Source organism: Montipora foliosa, chromosome 7 (genome assembly GCF_036669935.1).
Source record: "Montipora foliosa isolate CH-2021 chromosome 7, ASM3666993v2, whole genome shotgun sequence".
Lineage (NCBI taxonomy): Eukaryota > Metazoa > Cnidaria > Anthozoa > Scleractinia > Acroporidae > Montipora > Montipora foliosa.
The window spans coordinates 42,101,508-42,117,335 of record NC_090875.1 but is presented as its reverse complement, the minus strand read 5'-3'; the positions used below and the strand labels follow the sequence as shown (position 1 = coordinate 42,117,335).

Sequence of the window (15,828 nt, the reverse complement as noted above, 5' to 3'; positions counted from 1 at the left end):
TTACCGCCGCTGAAAAGAGATGATGACGTTGTATGCATAAGACACAGACAAAACAATACAAAACAAACCTTCTGCATTTATTTTTGTCATGATACTTCGCAAGGAAATAAATACGTTTAAGGGGGGAGGGGCAATGTCAGTTTCTTCATGTCTTCTTATCCTCAACAAATTCACTCCCAGTGTATTTCAATGGTTTCTGGTTAGAAAATACTTGAATTCTTAACCATTGTACAAGGAAGTCTACTAATCTACCCAAAAAGTGTAATAGGGCAAATTTGGGTGTTTGCTGAACAAGAAATGAAGTAATTGATATATGGAACACCATTTCACATGAAATAAAAGTCTTTTTCAGGGGTGTCTTTAAAACACGAAATGGCGGAAATTATGGCAGTTGACAATGTGTGATATCGCTAACCCATACAATTATTGAGAGCTAACCACCTTTGAGTCAGTGATTTTTAGGCTAACCAAAGCGCTATTAAGGCTAACCAAAGTGTTGTTTATGCTAACTGGAGTGACGTTTTGCCATTTCACCATTTCGCCCGGTTAGCCAAAATAGCGCTTCAATTGGCCTAAAAATCACTGACTTGAAGGTGGTTACCTCTCAATAATTGTATGGGTTAACCGTATCACACATTGTTAACTGCCATTCCACTATTTTTAAACAAACCCTCTTTTTCAGTATAAAATATATTTAAAAAACAGGTTTAACAGTTTTTACCATCAGAATAATTTTTGCTTATTGCCATTTAATTAGTAATTCACTTTAAATGTAATACACAGCTGTCATTACTTGCTTATCCCAATTCCCAATTCCCAATTCTAATTCGAATTAGATATTTTGTAATAGAGGTCATTTAAAGGGGGAGTGGGACTACAAATTTGTAAAAGCCTATAAAAGATTCCTTAGTTTTTCTCCACGCATTCATATTTATTGACCGAAATGGAAAAAATAAGCTCGATTGATTGATCGACACACAGAAAAGTCGAGCATCGATCAAGCAATGTTTGTTCTGCAGTACACGATTGAAGGTATTGTTCCAAAAGTTGCATAGGAATATCTATGCCGGGACGAACCCTGCATCCTGTAAACCTGACAACTGTGTTTGTAGTGTTATTAGATATCCAATCCCATTTCCGTTGAAAACAATCATTCACGCGGTTCAAGACGAATTCTCCTCAAAGAATCTACATGTATTTTCAGTTGGTAGGGAGCAGTTATGGATCAATACTTCATGTATAAGTGCATGGAATCAAGTAACTCTTCATGTAATGTAAGTCGAATTATAGCCTTGCTGAGTCGACGAGTCGAAAGGATGAAACGACACATCGAAACGATGAAACGCCGTGACGAAACGACGAAACGGCAAAACGACAAACGACGACGAACCGATGTGGTCGGTGACGAGTCGAACTCGTAAAACGACGAGTCGAAGAGGCCAGCCGACGAATCGAACTGACAAGATGACGAGACGAACTCCCGAAGCGATGAGTCGACTTCTGAAAACGGCGAGTCGAACTGGCAATTCGACGAGTCGAACTCGGAAAAAAACGACTCGACTAGAAGTATCGGTGTGCGGAAACAATGAAACGCCATGACGAAACGACGAGTCGAACATTTTGTCCACAATCTACCTTCATATACAACAATATATAGTTAACTTTACAGAAAAGTTAGACAAAAATATATTTCAATGTTTAATTTACACTTTCAATGTTTAATTTATAATTAACTAATTACAACTGAGGTCTACAGAGAAACCATATCTCTGAATGCCTGAAATCCTGTGTATACAATTTCTATTCTTCTGTCAACCTGATGATTATTTTTCAAAACACGAAAGCTGACTGTTTTTCTGACGTTTTCGCTGGCGTCGTCGTCACGGTCGATGTTCGGACCGCTGAATTATTCCTTGTAGAGTCACAACCTTAACAAAGCAATGTTGTTTCATTTCATCAATGAACCGTCCCTTACACATTGCTTAGTTTACTGGAATTTTTAAAAATTGAAGAATATTAGTCAATTACGTATTTGCTTACATTCTAGGATTGCCAACATGTTGCATTTTTGAGGCGGGTCAAGGTCAGGTGCCAATTTATCCAAATCTTTGTTTGGATCACTAAGACCTCATCGACAACTTCTTAGTAGATCGGCTCAAAATTTAGAAATTATCGGATTGCCGGACACGGAGTGTTTTGAAAAGATAGCATTGGATAAATCGGTTATCTCGGAAAAAATCGACTCAAAATTAAGAAATTGTGAGACTGCCGGACATGGAGTTTTTTGAAAATGCTGTCCCGCAGTCACCGCAAACACGCAATTAATTTTCAGGTATGATGATGCATAGAATGCGGAGCGGTAAGAGAAATCGACACAACATTGAGGACCGTAAACGACAACTGCTTCGCGATCCAAACAAAGACAGCATTGAAAGTGCTGTGCGGCTGCCGGACATCTAGACACAGCGAATAAACATTTCATTTCAGCATCGAACAACGTTTGGATATCGTAGTTCCATCACCATAAACCACACAAAGTTATATAATGGCATCGAGGGGTAAATGTACTCTGAATTTCTCGTTTGAAATAAATAAATAAATAAATAAATAAATAAATTTAGTGTCGGTGCAGGATACGACAATAATAAATCACATTCCTTCACACAACAAACCATGATGCAATAAAGTAAAGCCCTTTACTCGACCATAACTCACCTAATACAGACCATAAGCGTTTATCTTCACAATCGTCTAGGCGAAATGTACTACACATAAAAAGAGCATCCATATATAACATGCTACAATACCACAAGACGGAAAGGCAGACATATCATTGATCGTGACCAGATCTGCTGCACATTTCCTGCTCTTTGAGCGTGTGTACGAACCCTCGAAACTTGCATAAAGCCACATGAACCACAGCGATGTCAAATTACAAATTACAAATTTTACGACAAATCACAAACAGCACACAATTGATTCATCTGACGAAACGACTGAACTGAAGTAAACGTCTGTCGAGTTTTTTCAGTCCCAGGTTCTCTCTTCGCTCGCGGGTGATGTAAGCTTACACAAAAGCTTACACTGAAAACTTGTCCGTAAATCGTGCCTCCCGGTAAACCAATCCTCATTTTATAGACAATAAGGCATCAAATCAAATGTTATTCGCTTAAAGTTAACTCTTACCTTTTTACTTGAGTTGTTGTAAGCATTTCCTTGCCTGGATCAGGATTTAAAGAGTAAAACTAACCAAAAAATCGTCACCATGCACAAAAGTGTGATCCTTTGAATAAGACCGCCCAAAATCTGTAGGAGCTGGACTGGTTACCACTGACTGCTGACCAAAACGAAAAGGGCTCACTAGTTTCCAGTCCGGTCTCTCACGTGTTATTCAAGATGGCGGAGGATGACAATCTTTCCACGGATTCATTATAAATGGGCAAGATTTGAAAGATACTGGAGTTCATTGAAAGGATTATTAGTACTGACTTGGAGTGTGTATTTTCAAGAGTAATGCATCATGTTCCTTTTGGAATAAGGCCGATTATGAGACCATCAAACAAGGTAATCCGTTGATGATATTTGTCACATTATCTGTAGAATACATCAGAATAAAAGATCTCTTTTTCATTTCTCCGTGTACAGAGTGATTTTATGTTCAAAGTTTGGGGCCTTTAAAGGACATTGTTTAAGCAAAGTACATATATTACGAGTAGTGAATTAACTCGAAAAATATCGCATTCACATTGGCATGCTTTGAATAAGACCAAACCTTGTTATAAATAATATTATACATGTATTGAAGGTTGAAGTTAAAGCTCATCTTTTCAAGGCACCAGATGAAATCAAATCCTAAAAGGGCACTTAAACTTGGATTATTGTCTCACTGGCACATTCAGTACTATTGCACAAAATTTTCACGAATTTCAACTTGCTCAAGTGACCCTCAAGTTGAATCATTGAGTGGAATTCTTAAAGATTCCCATAAAATCCACATTGCCCTTTTAGCTTTTACTTCCCAAAAATTAGGCCTGGAAATCCAGAAAAGCCTGGCTTAAAAATCTTGGAAGGCCGGGAAGGCCAGGCTTTTTGGCTGAACAGTGTGACTACAGATGTACTTTAGCATGATAGAATGAGAAGGAATTAAATCATTTACATTGCTCTTTTATCAGAGACCCTGTACATCTAAGAATAATCATGCAAAGGTTTAGTCTCAGGTGTCAAATTTAGGAACAGTCAATATAATAATTTTTTATTCATGTTCAAGTATGAGATATAAAATAATGTTTACGTTGCTACATTAAAGATAATTGGCCGTTAAACCATAACATCATCATATTTTGCAAGACATTGTCAAGGCCATTTAAAGATTGTTACTTCAAAGACAGTTCAATTGAGCCCACAGAGTTTGGTTAAGGTCACTGGTCACTGAGTGATTACAGACAATGTTACACTAAATTGCAGTCAATGTCTGTAATCTTGAAGACTTTAGAAACATTTTATGGCCTAGAAATTCAAAAAAGCCTGGTCAAGCCTGGCTTTTTTGACCAGGGTTGCAGAGAAAGCTCGGCCTTGGAAGTAACAAGGCCAGGAAGGCCAAGCTTTGGTGGCCAAGGTTGCCGAGAAAGCTTGGCTGTGGCCATGCTTGCCGGGCTTTACCAGGCTGCATTTTCCTGGTAAGCTTGGCTAAAAACCCGGAAAGCCTGGCCTGGCCTGCCTTTGCCAGGCTAGCCAGGTTTTTGGCCGGGCTCCTGATGCAAGGGTAGGTGGGATATATGAATCTCGCCAAAGATCCCGGCTGAGAAGATGATCATCCCATGTGGGATATTAGGATCCCGGGTGGGATCCATAAATCCCATCCGGGATCCCAGGTGGGATGGCCTAATCCCGTGTTTTAGGCGGGATCCTGGGTGGGATTAATTTTTTATCCCGGGTGGGAATGGTGGGATCCCACCAGGAATGGCGGGATCCCGCCATTCCCACCCGGGATCCCAGGTGGGATTGGTGGGATCCCGCCTGACTTTTTACATGGGTAGCTGTCACAAAGTATTACAGAAATAGCCTCGAACTTAGTCAACTGTGAAAGGTGCATGTACTTCTGCACAAGAATTTTTAATCATTAGACTTAACCTTCTTTATATAAGTTATGAGATTAATAAAAGATGGTGCTAACACACCTATAATTTACATTTTAAAACTTTGCCGCTTGTAAAAGACTGAGACTTAATATATGGCTAGAGATCAAAGTCTGGGGATTTAAATAATAGCTATGTTTCCATTATTTGGAACCCTTTAAGAAATTATTGTTTGTGGTGGGCATTTGTAAATTGAACAAAGACACTACTAGACTGTGCAGGGCTCATGCAACATAATTTGGAATAGTGGCTGATTTACCTTCTTGTTTTATTTTGCACATGCTCCATCCAACAAACAGAGAAAGAAAAATCTTTCAGATGCTCAGTTGGATGTAATGGTAAATTAATTAATTATTTAATTATTTATTAGGCTAAGAGCACTTTTGGCACTTTGAGTTGGCAACCAGTTGCTATATAATGAAAAAAATAAAGAAACTGGAACTTGAAATTGAGGCTCTGAATGACAAAGAAAAAAGAGGGTATAATGATAATCATTGGGATTTAATCATAATTTTTTCCCTATAATCGCCAGCTGTTTTAGTGATATTTTTTATTTACGCCTAAGAATAATTCAGCACTTGGTAAAGGAAGTGTGGCATTTTAACTTGTGCAACTCAATTATACTGTGCAATATATTGTTCTTTAGTACACATATTTATGTTGAGCTGGCTCAAAACATTTTCAGTCATTTCAAAAGTTAATTCAAGTTCTGACTCTGCAATACTGTATCATTTAACAGAAATAATGTAACTGGATATTATTAAGCATTCGCCACGTCATATTTTATTAATAATCTCTCCATAGTTCAGTTGATTTAATGCTGATTGTCAATGATTGCAAGTGATTTAGGGAAGGGGGGGTCTCTCCAGTGGTCATAGTAACCAGCTATCCTAGAATAAATTAATAATAATAATAATAATAATAATAATAATAATACGTGTAATAATGGGAACTTTATTTGTCTTTGAATACAGTTGTAAATCTCTCTATGCATAGGCAATTAACAACTGCCTACTTAAAATTGAGTGAGATACTTGTGTATTTACAAATGAATTAACAACAACAACAACAACAACAAAAGCTTTATTGAGTGTGGGCTATCCAAATTTCTAAGGATTGCAAGTGATTTAGGGAAGGGGGGGTCTCTCCAGTGGTCATAGTAACCAGCTACCCTAGAATAAATTAATAATAATAATAATAATAATAATAATAATAATAATACGTGTAATAATGGGAACTTTATTTGTCTTTGAATACAGTTGTAAATCTCTCTATGCATAGGCAATTAACAACTGCCTACTTAAAATTGAGTGAGATACTTGTGTATTTACAAATGAATTAACAACAACAACAACAACAAATGCTTTATTGAGTGTGGGTATCCAAATTTCTAAGGCAAAATATGTCCCTTCTGTCTTGGCTAGATTGATCACGTTTTTGATTATATAGAGTTGTGGCTTTTTATCAATGCCAATAATAGTCTGTGATGTTTTAAAGTTTTAAAGTGAGTGAATATGCATTAGCCTTTACATGTGAGAAAACACTTCTTGGATAAGTTTTTTACTTTTGGCAACACCTAACTCACACTGTTGTGCGGATCAAGACACGGGCCTGTCATCACTGCCATTAAGTTGGGTATTGTCAAGGATACACACGTTAATTGTTATGCAGTACCACTGTCGCAACAATTACGTGGCAAACAGCGACGTGGGGAGAACTGCATCCTCCTCCAGAGATATTAAGACACCGAAATCAAATGATCTTTCCATCGTCTTCCTTGTTCTCGTGTGGCCCCTTTGATAATTTTCTTCCACTGCACTGGACATTTTGTCAGAGTTTAAGGGGGTCGTGAGGTAGCTCTGTAGGCGGTACCTCTGTCGCCAAGCAACCATCCTTGCTGCTGTTTCTTTTTCATGTGAATCTGCAGTGCGCTCCCGTTGAAGATAACTGAGTCATGGACTGATCGAAGCATGCCACTTGGGCACAAGTTTTGTGAATCGCATTTCTGCATCCCAGACTGCCATCACGTTGATCGATGCCATGAAATCCGTTATGACAAACGTAAAGGTATTCCTCTTTTGCCGGTGCGCCGATTGGGATGAGTGTGCCATCGATCACCGCCATAACCTTAGGGAAAGCTCCAACAGATTAAAATTTTGTCACAGTTTCCTATGAGAGATCACAATAGTAAAAGACAGTTGACCCAACAAAACTACGGCTCTTAAAACTTGGAGTGATCAACAGTTAGATGTGTGCATCAGAATATGAATCAACATATTTGGAACAAACTCTTTAATCATATTCGAACATCACTGTTTATCTGCTGTGTCAATTCGTATGACAGACGACCAGAAGATGCGGACCGCGGAGAGAACGTATTTTCAATTGACTTTTCTCCAGGAGACTAAATTCAGCTAAATTTAAGTTATTTTTTTGGCCGAAAATATACGGTTATTTGTTCTTTTTACCTCTGTTTTTTGGGAATATGCCTACCCGAATAGAAAAAAATTGGTGAATTGAGGACTATTCGCTAAATTACAAACAAGAAACAGGTAGTATAAATGAAAATACAATGCTCTCTAATGATCGTGTCCAGTGCTAGTAGAGTTGCTTCACAAGTCAATCAGTACTTTTGTGAAACTATGGTAAAACACTTCATATCAATAATTACATTGATTTCTTCTCTTGATATGGGAAAGATAATCCACTCGCCAGCAATACACTTTAAACACTGAGTAACGGAGTGAACACAGCGGCTTGTGCTTGCCTTGGAGATTCCCCTGATATCTGCGACGACTTTCAAGAAACTTCCACTTGCAAAGTACCGTAATGCGGTCAGGAGATAATAGATTTAAAAAACAGTTGAGACCGCGACCAGGCTCGAAAAGGGCCCCTTTATCCGCAAGGGATTTGAAAGTGACAGTGGCTAGAACATAGACAAAAAGGAAAATTACCCACCTGAATCTCATGTAATGCCCCCTGGATCTCCGTGATCTAGGGCCCGGTGCTGCGCCTTAATGTTGTTCTTCAAACTTGGCAATAACTCACTAAACATTCAATTACCTCGCATCTTCTGATTCCAGTAAATAGTGTTTCTTGTCCTCATTTTCTTTTCTCTCAACTTAATGTTAGCACACCAGGGTCTTAGAATTGCTCCAACGCCAGCCATTTTTCATTCACTAAACTTTCCCGATAGTTTTTTGGACTTTTCCCCGGAGCATGCGATCACTCGTAAAATATCTCGGTAAACGAGATCTTGTTTTGAGGCCCGAAAACCTCGGGAGTTTTGAGAAACACCCAAAAGTGTCTCCGATCGGGATCTTTTCGGGTGCGTTTCCAGGGCCAAAAAGTAGTCTCGATTGAATAAACATCAACACAACACATCTGGGACACACAGTTTGAGAAACAAGAACGGTGTGCAAACCGCCAGAAAATTTTTGGGCTGTTAAAAAAAATGAGATGAACGGATTTTTTTTTTCGCTCGTGTAGCCGCGGCTTTATAAATCGTAAAGTTGGCAATCGTGTGATTTATAAATCGCAAAGGTACTTCAATGTGTTATTTATAAATTACAGGCCAACTTTGTGACATTTGATAAATAACACAATATATAGAGAAAAAGTACTTAAATAATATTTTTACAGTTGGCGCCTCATGCTACTCGGCCAAAATGCGCAATAAGAAAGTAATTGTAAACAAAAAGAGCCATTTCGGAAATCAAACTGTAGAGTTTTGTACATTATTTCTTGACCCTAATAACGCGTCATAGTTAGGGCGTCCGTGCTGACAAAAACTTCTCGTGCCTGTTAATTATCCCTCCGCGGGCTAGAAGGAACCCGGCAGTACAGAATTCTACAAACTACAAAGCTAAAGTAAATTATAAAAATCGCTTGTCTAGTAGTAGTAGTAGTAGTAGTAGTAGTAGTAGTAGTAGTAGTAGTAGTAGTAGTGGTGGTGGTGGTGGTGGTGGTGGTGGTGGTGGTGGTGGTGGTGGTAGTTGTTGTTGTTGTTTTGTTTATTGAAACCTCCAGCACAAAAATCTGAATTACAGGTCTGGTCAGATATAACTATACGAATAAATGGATACTTATAAATGCTGAATACGATAAATATACATAAATAATACAAACTACACTATAAACACATTACGTCGAGTCAGTAGCGTATTTGTTTGTGACAAAGTCACCAAACCTAATTGTGGCAGTTGTCATAGATCTGAGTGAGTAATGGGCAGGAATTCTTATAGAATTCCCATGAAATATCTCATTTAATTCTTTTTAGAGCCGGGAGATCTTTCTTTAGAAATGCTAAGTGAGGCCGGTCAGTCGGAAATATTCAGCGAATTCCCATAGAGAGCCTTATTGAAACTTTTGGAGTACTCGATTTCGTTTACAATTGCCTCGGCAGCGCATCGAATGGAAGTGATAGTTCCACGAAAATCCACAGTTCCTACCTGGTATTTGTAACTCTGGCCATACTCGGTCAATGAATGATCTGCAATTGCTCGTATGAACGCCTTTATGAAATGACGACCCCACAAGCTGCTTTTAAACAACATTTTTTCAATTCACATAGCCAAAAAACCGACAAACTCTAGGAAAACCCTCATGGTGAAAGGGGATTGTCTAAGCAAAAATAAACAACCAATCAACGGGGAAATTTCAACGGGGTCGTCTCGTACGTCATTGAAGTTCAAAGACATTTGATAAGCCATTTGATAAACAAAGAAGACTTTTGTCTGATTGGTTGATGATTTTGCTTGTACCCAGGTTTTTTCACACGCGCTCGCGCGAAGTAACAAACAAGATGGCGGCCAAAGATGTCTTGTTCGTTTACTTGCTGCAGGGATTTTTATGGCAGCAGCGACATATACACGTTTTCTTCTTTCGAAATAGCGGTATTTCAGTGGTAGAAGCTGTTTTCTTTTCAGTCTTTCACTTTCGCGCGATCGATTTTTCGTCCGTGGCTTCATGCACAATAGCCTGCAGAACAGGCTTGATTTTTTGCGTAAACAGAGGTAAAAGTTTCTTTTGCTCATTTCTGTTTTTCAAGATTGACTTCTTCTAATGTAAAGTTTTGCCGAATATCAGCGCTGAACAGCATTTGGGAGTAGAAAAATAAACTCCTTGGTTAATTTTTAATCTGGGATTAGCGTTAATTGGCTTTTGAACAACCGGGCCCTGCTGTGTTGAGCCTTGCCACTTTTAGTGACAATTTCTTCACGCAAATCTTTTCTTTGGTTGTTGGGCTTACTGCAGCAAGCGGGAATTCCCGTATCACGGCCTATGACAAAAGTCTTGAAAAAGGGAATCAAAATAATTTTTGTCAAGAAAATTTAAATAATCTGGAGCCTTGCGTCTTGGCTTAATCTGTTCGCTTCACGATTCAAAATCAGCCCTATTTCTTTTCCACAACAATTCCCTACTCTATTTCGAGCATGTGGCTCAAAATTTCAAGGCTGTGAAGCTTTATAGCGAATTGAGATGTTCTTCACCCGTGGGCTGTCATTTTCCGACTCCATCTTGTTAGCTGATTTATCGTTGTCCTCGCTTCCAACGCCAGTTTACCCATATTTTTGAATGTAAACTCAATTTCAATTTAAATCCGTCTTACTTCATTATTAAGCAGCACTCCATTCTGAGTTGAAGTCTCTTAAATAACGAAAAACAACGCCAGGAAGGCAAAACTATCCTTTGCTCCTTGCAATTTCTTCACTTCATCGCCACACTTTTGACTCGCCATCTTCGCTTCATTTGTGATCCGTCGCCATATTTCCCGTTGTATTGAATCAGTATCAGTCATAAAGATAATGTAATGCCTAAGTCTTTCAAATGACTCATCATCTTTGCATTCATTGCGTGCCGTCCTTTTGGAAACATGCGATGAATATTAACGATGCCAGCGCTACATCCGCCATTTCTCATGTTCCCGCGTTTCGAATGAATTTGACTGAATTTCAAGCCATTCACAAGTTTAATCAATACTTTGTTTCGGCTTGGTCAATATCCAAGTGCTTGAAAGCTTGCAAATGTCTTGCCTTTATTTAACAAAGATAATCGTCGGCTAAAAACTAATTACCGCCCTGTTTTTTTTATGGCCATCTTTATCTAAGATTTGTGAGAAAGTGACCTTTTTTCATCGTTTTAATTTTCTTAGCAAGACTGGTTTCTTTTATAGGTTTCAAAGGGGTTTCCGTCCAGGGGATTGCACTGTTATGCAACTCGTCTATATTGTTCATAAAATTTATGAGGTTCTTGAGGAGGGCAGTGAGATGAGGGCAGTTTTTCTTGATATATCAAAAGAGTTTGATAGAGTTTGGCATCGGGGTCTAATAGCTAAATTAAGAAGTATTGGAGTTGAGGGGAACTTGTTGAACTGGTTTATTAGTTACCTTTCTTGTTGTAAACAAAGAGTGTTAATTGAAGGAGTACATTCCGATCGGTGTAACATCGAAGCTGGTGTCCCCCAGGGATCTGTTTTAGGTCCATTACTGTTTCTTATTTATATTAATGATCTACCAACCACTATTACTTCTAATTGTTTCTTATTTGCCAATGATTGTCTTTTGTTTGAAAAAGTCCAGTCTCCTGGTGATTGTGCTTCTAAACTTAATCATGACTTAAGATCGATATGTGATTGGGCTAAACGGTGGTTGGTGACTATGAATGAAATTGAAAGTAATTGTTTTTTCGGCCAAAAGAGACAAACCAGTTCATCCTCCACTGATCTTGAATAATAATATTATCGAGGGCGTGACAGTTCATGAACCTCTTGGCTTGACTTGGCTTATCTTGGCGAGCGCATATTTTGAAAACTCATTAAAAAGCTTCCAAAAAATTGAATCTCCTTAAGCCATTGAAATATAACTTGAACCGTTATACACTCGAAGTCTTATTCAAATCCTTGGTGCGTTCATCCTTAGAATACGCTGATGCGGCTTGGGATGTTTGTTCTGAATCTGATAGTAACTTGTTAGAAAGCTTACAAATAGAAGGCACAAGGGTTGTAACCGGTGCTTTGAAAGGAACAAACAGGGTATCTCTCTTAAAAGAACTTGTGTGATTTATGTCCAGATTTTGTTTCTGACAGATCTTGTTATAGTCTTCGTTCCGCTAATAATCTCTGTTTACCTTACGTTCGTACTGATAGGCACAAAAAATCGTTTCTCTTTTCATTAATTAAATGGTGGAACAGTCTTCCGTTAGAGATACGTAGATATCGTCTTCTTTAGACATTTTTAAGCACAGTCTTTTAAAGCACTTGCAGTTTCCATCTCGTTATTACCTTTTTTATATTGGGGATCGTTCAGCGTCAATATCTCACACTCGCTTGAGACTTAATTTTAGTGCTTTAAAACACCACCTCTTTCAAAAAAATTGTTGTTTATCACCAGTCTGTCCTCTTTGCGATGCACCTGTTGAAGATCCTAAGCATTATTTTCTGTACTGTCCCAGTCTTGCTGTTCTGTGTGAAAATCCGTTTACCTCCGCTGTACAATTACTTGGAAATAGATGGCATTGTGCTTCTGATATGAAAAAACATGATTGGTTCTTAAATGGTATTTCTCATGATGATTTTAACAGTAATGTTATGCTTTTTCAGTATGTTCAATCATTTATTTCCTTGTCCAACCGTTTCTGTTAATTTTCCTTTTTTTGTGTGTGTGTATGTTTTTGTTCGATCATCACGTTGTCTATTATGCATTGTAAACAGTATAAGCTTTCCAGATGAGCTCTTTTTGCTCTTAGAGCAAATGTTGTAATAAATATTGTTTATAAAAAATAATGATAATAATAATAACAATAATAATAATAATAATAATAATAATAACTAAATAAACTCTTGCATCTGATGTACATGTCTTTTTCTGCGGTGAAATAGTCCTTGAAAAACTATACATATTAGTCAAATAAGAAAGAAAACTTCAGTCGCACGAGAGCATAAAAGGCGAAATATTTGTAACTTCTCACGTACAGATTTTCTTTGTCTTTTTGTTAAACTGACCGAAATCAGGAAAGGAAATGATCTACCGAAAGAAAAATGGCGGTCTTCGACCAATCAAGAGAGTACAATCGCCGCAAAGTTCTCAAAGCGGTTGTCTATTAGCACTTTCACGTCATTGCATGACATTTCCGAGAAGGCCTGGATCCACAGCTATCCTATGATGCCACAAGCGACCCTTTGTTTAATTAAATACAAAAAAGAGCTCTTTGTGCCATATTATGTTTCGTATCATCTCAGTGACTTGTCAGGAATGTTATACGTATGAACTATAGTACTAATTTAGACTTTTTCCCAATTTTGGCCTAAAAACATTAAATTTATCATGACATTGCCACGTAACACATATTTTTGTTGCATTAAAAAAAGAGATAGATATTTTTAAAAGGCTTAAGATTAATTTTTAAACGTCGCTATATCGTTGGATCAAAATCATCGCACAGGTTGATTTAGACTGTAAAGGGAAGATGCCTTGAGTTCTAATTCTTTCCTTAAAACAATAAACGACAACGCAGTTGTTTCAAAAACCGGCTCTGTAGGATGCTAAAGAACTACACACCCTTTGCAAAGAGTGGAGTATGTCGACGAAAACGTTAACTCGTTACAAAAGATACCTTTACCGTTAGCGTCTTTTGCAATTATTCTATCTCCATCACGTCGCACGATGTGAGCGAGGTATTCCAAAAATAAGTTGGAACGAGCGGTTTCTGAGTGAAAATAGTGAATGGAACTCTCAGATTGATCTCCTTTAGGGGTTTAATTCTAACTTTCCGACAAGCACCCCCCCCCCCTTCATTTGCAAAGTTTCTCCCCCCCCCCCCCCTCTCCTCGGAGGTAATTTGTGCGCTCAGAAAGCATTATTAACACCATTATTAATGGACGGAATGATATATGAAATGAATCATATACTGAACTGCAGGTATGAAATCAGGTAAAAGCTATGATCCTCTCAGTTACAGGCGCAAATTTAGCAATTGCGTAGAGAAGCCTGAAAAAAACTCAGTTATTTAGAGCGTCGCACCGGTATCGAGAGGTCACGGGTTCAGATCCCGTTGAAGTCCTGAAATTTTCAGGCTTCTCTACGCAGTTGCTTAAATTGGTTTTGTAACTGCGACAATCATTTCTTTACTTGATAACACCATCATTATCATACCAATGAGTTCCCTAGCGCTAGAAGAGTTGACGTACTGTTTATTAAACGAGCAGGAGTATTTTATCGGTGCTGAGAGATTTTAGACCCGATAAAACACGACATGAGAGTTAGTAAACTCTTCAAAAACATTCTACAAAAAGCGTGTACCCCTGGAATCCAGAGAATGGTGCAAAATGTGTGGGGAAGATATTAGCATACAAGGAAAACGAGCCGGGCTTCATTAGTGTTCTCTATATATAGGATTAGGAGTGTCTTGTCGGGTTTGAAGCTCATGAACGTGACGTTTTATAGGTGTTCAGTTTGACAGGCTGTTAGGCTCATGAACTGTTAATGATTCTTTGAAACCAAAACAAGGTTCATTATTATCGTCCTGTCTAAATTAATGAAAATAAAGTGGAGCTTTGGAGTACACGATGTAGTAATTTTCTTCGATAAATTACATCATTTTTCTTTCCTTTTTTAGGTGCCCCATATCCACCATTTAATCTAACATTTTCTTCTGACTGCAAAAGCCAAAACAGAACACTCACATGGGTAACGGGCAAATTGAATAATGCCTCATTTTTTGATCGAGGGAAAATCGACCGAAGCTGACGATTTCTGGAAAGTCATTGCAAATGTTACCAACCCTATCGCCACCTCATATCCGCTGGTGAATATGACTGGATTCTATAAGATGGCCTTCCGAATTAGAGCTGTTAAACGCTTTGGACCAAGTCGTCCGAGTAAACCCAGGAGCTCGTTTTGCCCAACAAACGTTACAGGTATGCAAATGTTTGCGCAATTTTAATGAAACATTGTTGTTTCGCAGAGGCACTCGCACAAGTATTAAGGTCCCGAGTTCCCTACTATCTGCTTTGTTCCCCAAGGGACAGTCTCGACCCCAGAGTTCTTCTCTTGACTGATCATGGAGAGAAGAGCTCTGGGAAACCCTAAAACAAAGTTTCTTCTGATTGGTTTTCGTGAGAAACAATCAAAAGCGTCTCTAATTGAAGCATTCATGTCAGCACGAAGGGTGAAGAGGCGACGCAAGTTTCAAATAGCCAAATTTTGGCTATAAGAACCCTACGGCGCATGATCTCCTACATAGATCTTCTGAGAGCCTTGGGGCGATCCGAGGCTCTGGTAACGAGAATGTCCAAGCGATTGTCGAACTGGGTTCAATGATCCAAGATTACTACTAGTTTTTGAAACGATATGTGCGACGGTGCTCGTTAGCTTGAGAAACGGTGTTAAGGGCCCGAGAAACCTTGAGAGAATATGGTTGCAGAAATCTTTCTCTCTGGATCAGGAAGAGTCTTGCAAAGCGCAAGGCATGAAACAAATGTTTTGAAAAAAGGACCAAAAATCTTGTTTCTTTTCAAAGCTGTTGAGCATCTAGAACTGACTGGCAAGAAGCTATCTAAAGTCAAACAGGTTTCTTTGATGGTCGGCAAAAGCAAGTTTCATACTGTTGTTTTCCGTTAACGCGATGTAAAATCTCTCGGTCATTAGCGATGATATCATAAGCAAGAGAAACATACATATAGTCGAGAGGTATT

The 15,828-nt window shown here is 38.5% G+C and overlaps 2 protein-coding genes across 5 annotated transcripts in view; one reads left to right on the top strand and one right to left on the bottom strand.

Annotated features, from left to right (window-relative positions):
- The window catches only part of LOC138009543 (neurofilament light polypeptide-like), a 15,404-nt gene extending 12,113 nt beyond the window's left edge, over window positions 1-3,291 (bottom strand). For 3 of the 4 annotated variants that reach the window (XR_011124434.1, XR_011124432.1, XM_068856614.1), the window contains exon 1: window positions 3,187-3,291. The gene's annotated coding sequence lies outside the window, so the exon portion shown is untranslated. Of the gene's footprint in view, window positions 1-2,715; window positions 3,107-3,186 lie in introns of those variants that run through there. The other variant, XR_011124433.1, reaches the window with a different exon arrangement.
- The window catches only part of LOC138010263 (fibronectin type III domain-containing protein-like), a 64,597-nt gene extending 49,832 nt beyond the window's left edge, over window positions 1-14,765 (top strand). Inside the window, exon 14 of the mRNA XM_068857197.1 lies at window positions 14,751-14,765. The gene's annotated coding sequence lies outside the window, so the exon portion shown is untranslated. The remainder of the gene's footprint in view (window positions 1-14,750) is intronic.
- Window positions 14,766-15,828: the final 1,063 nt, after the last annotated feature.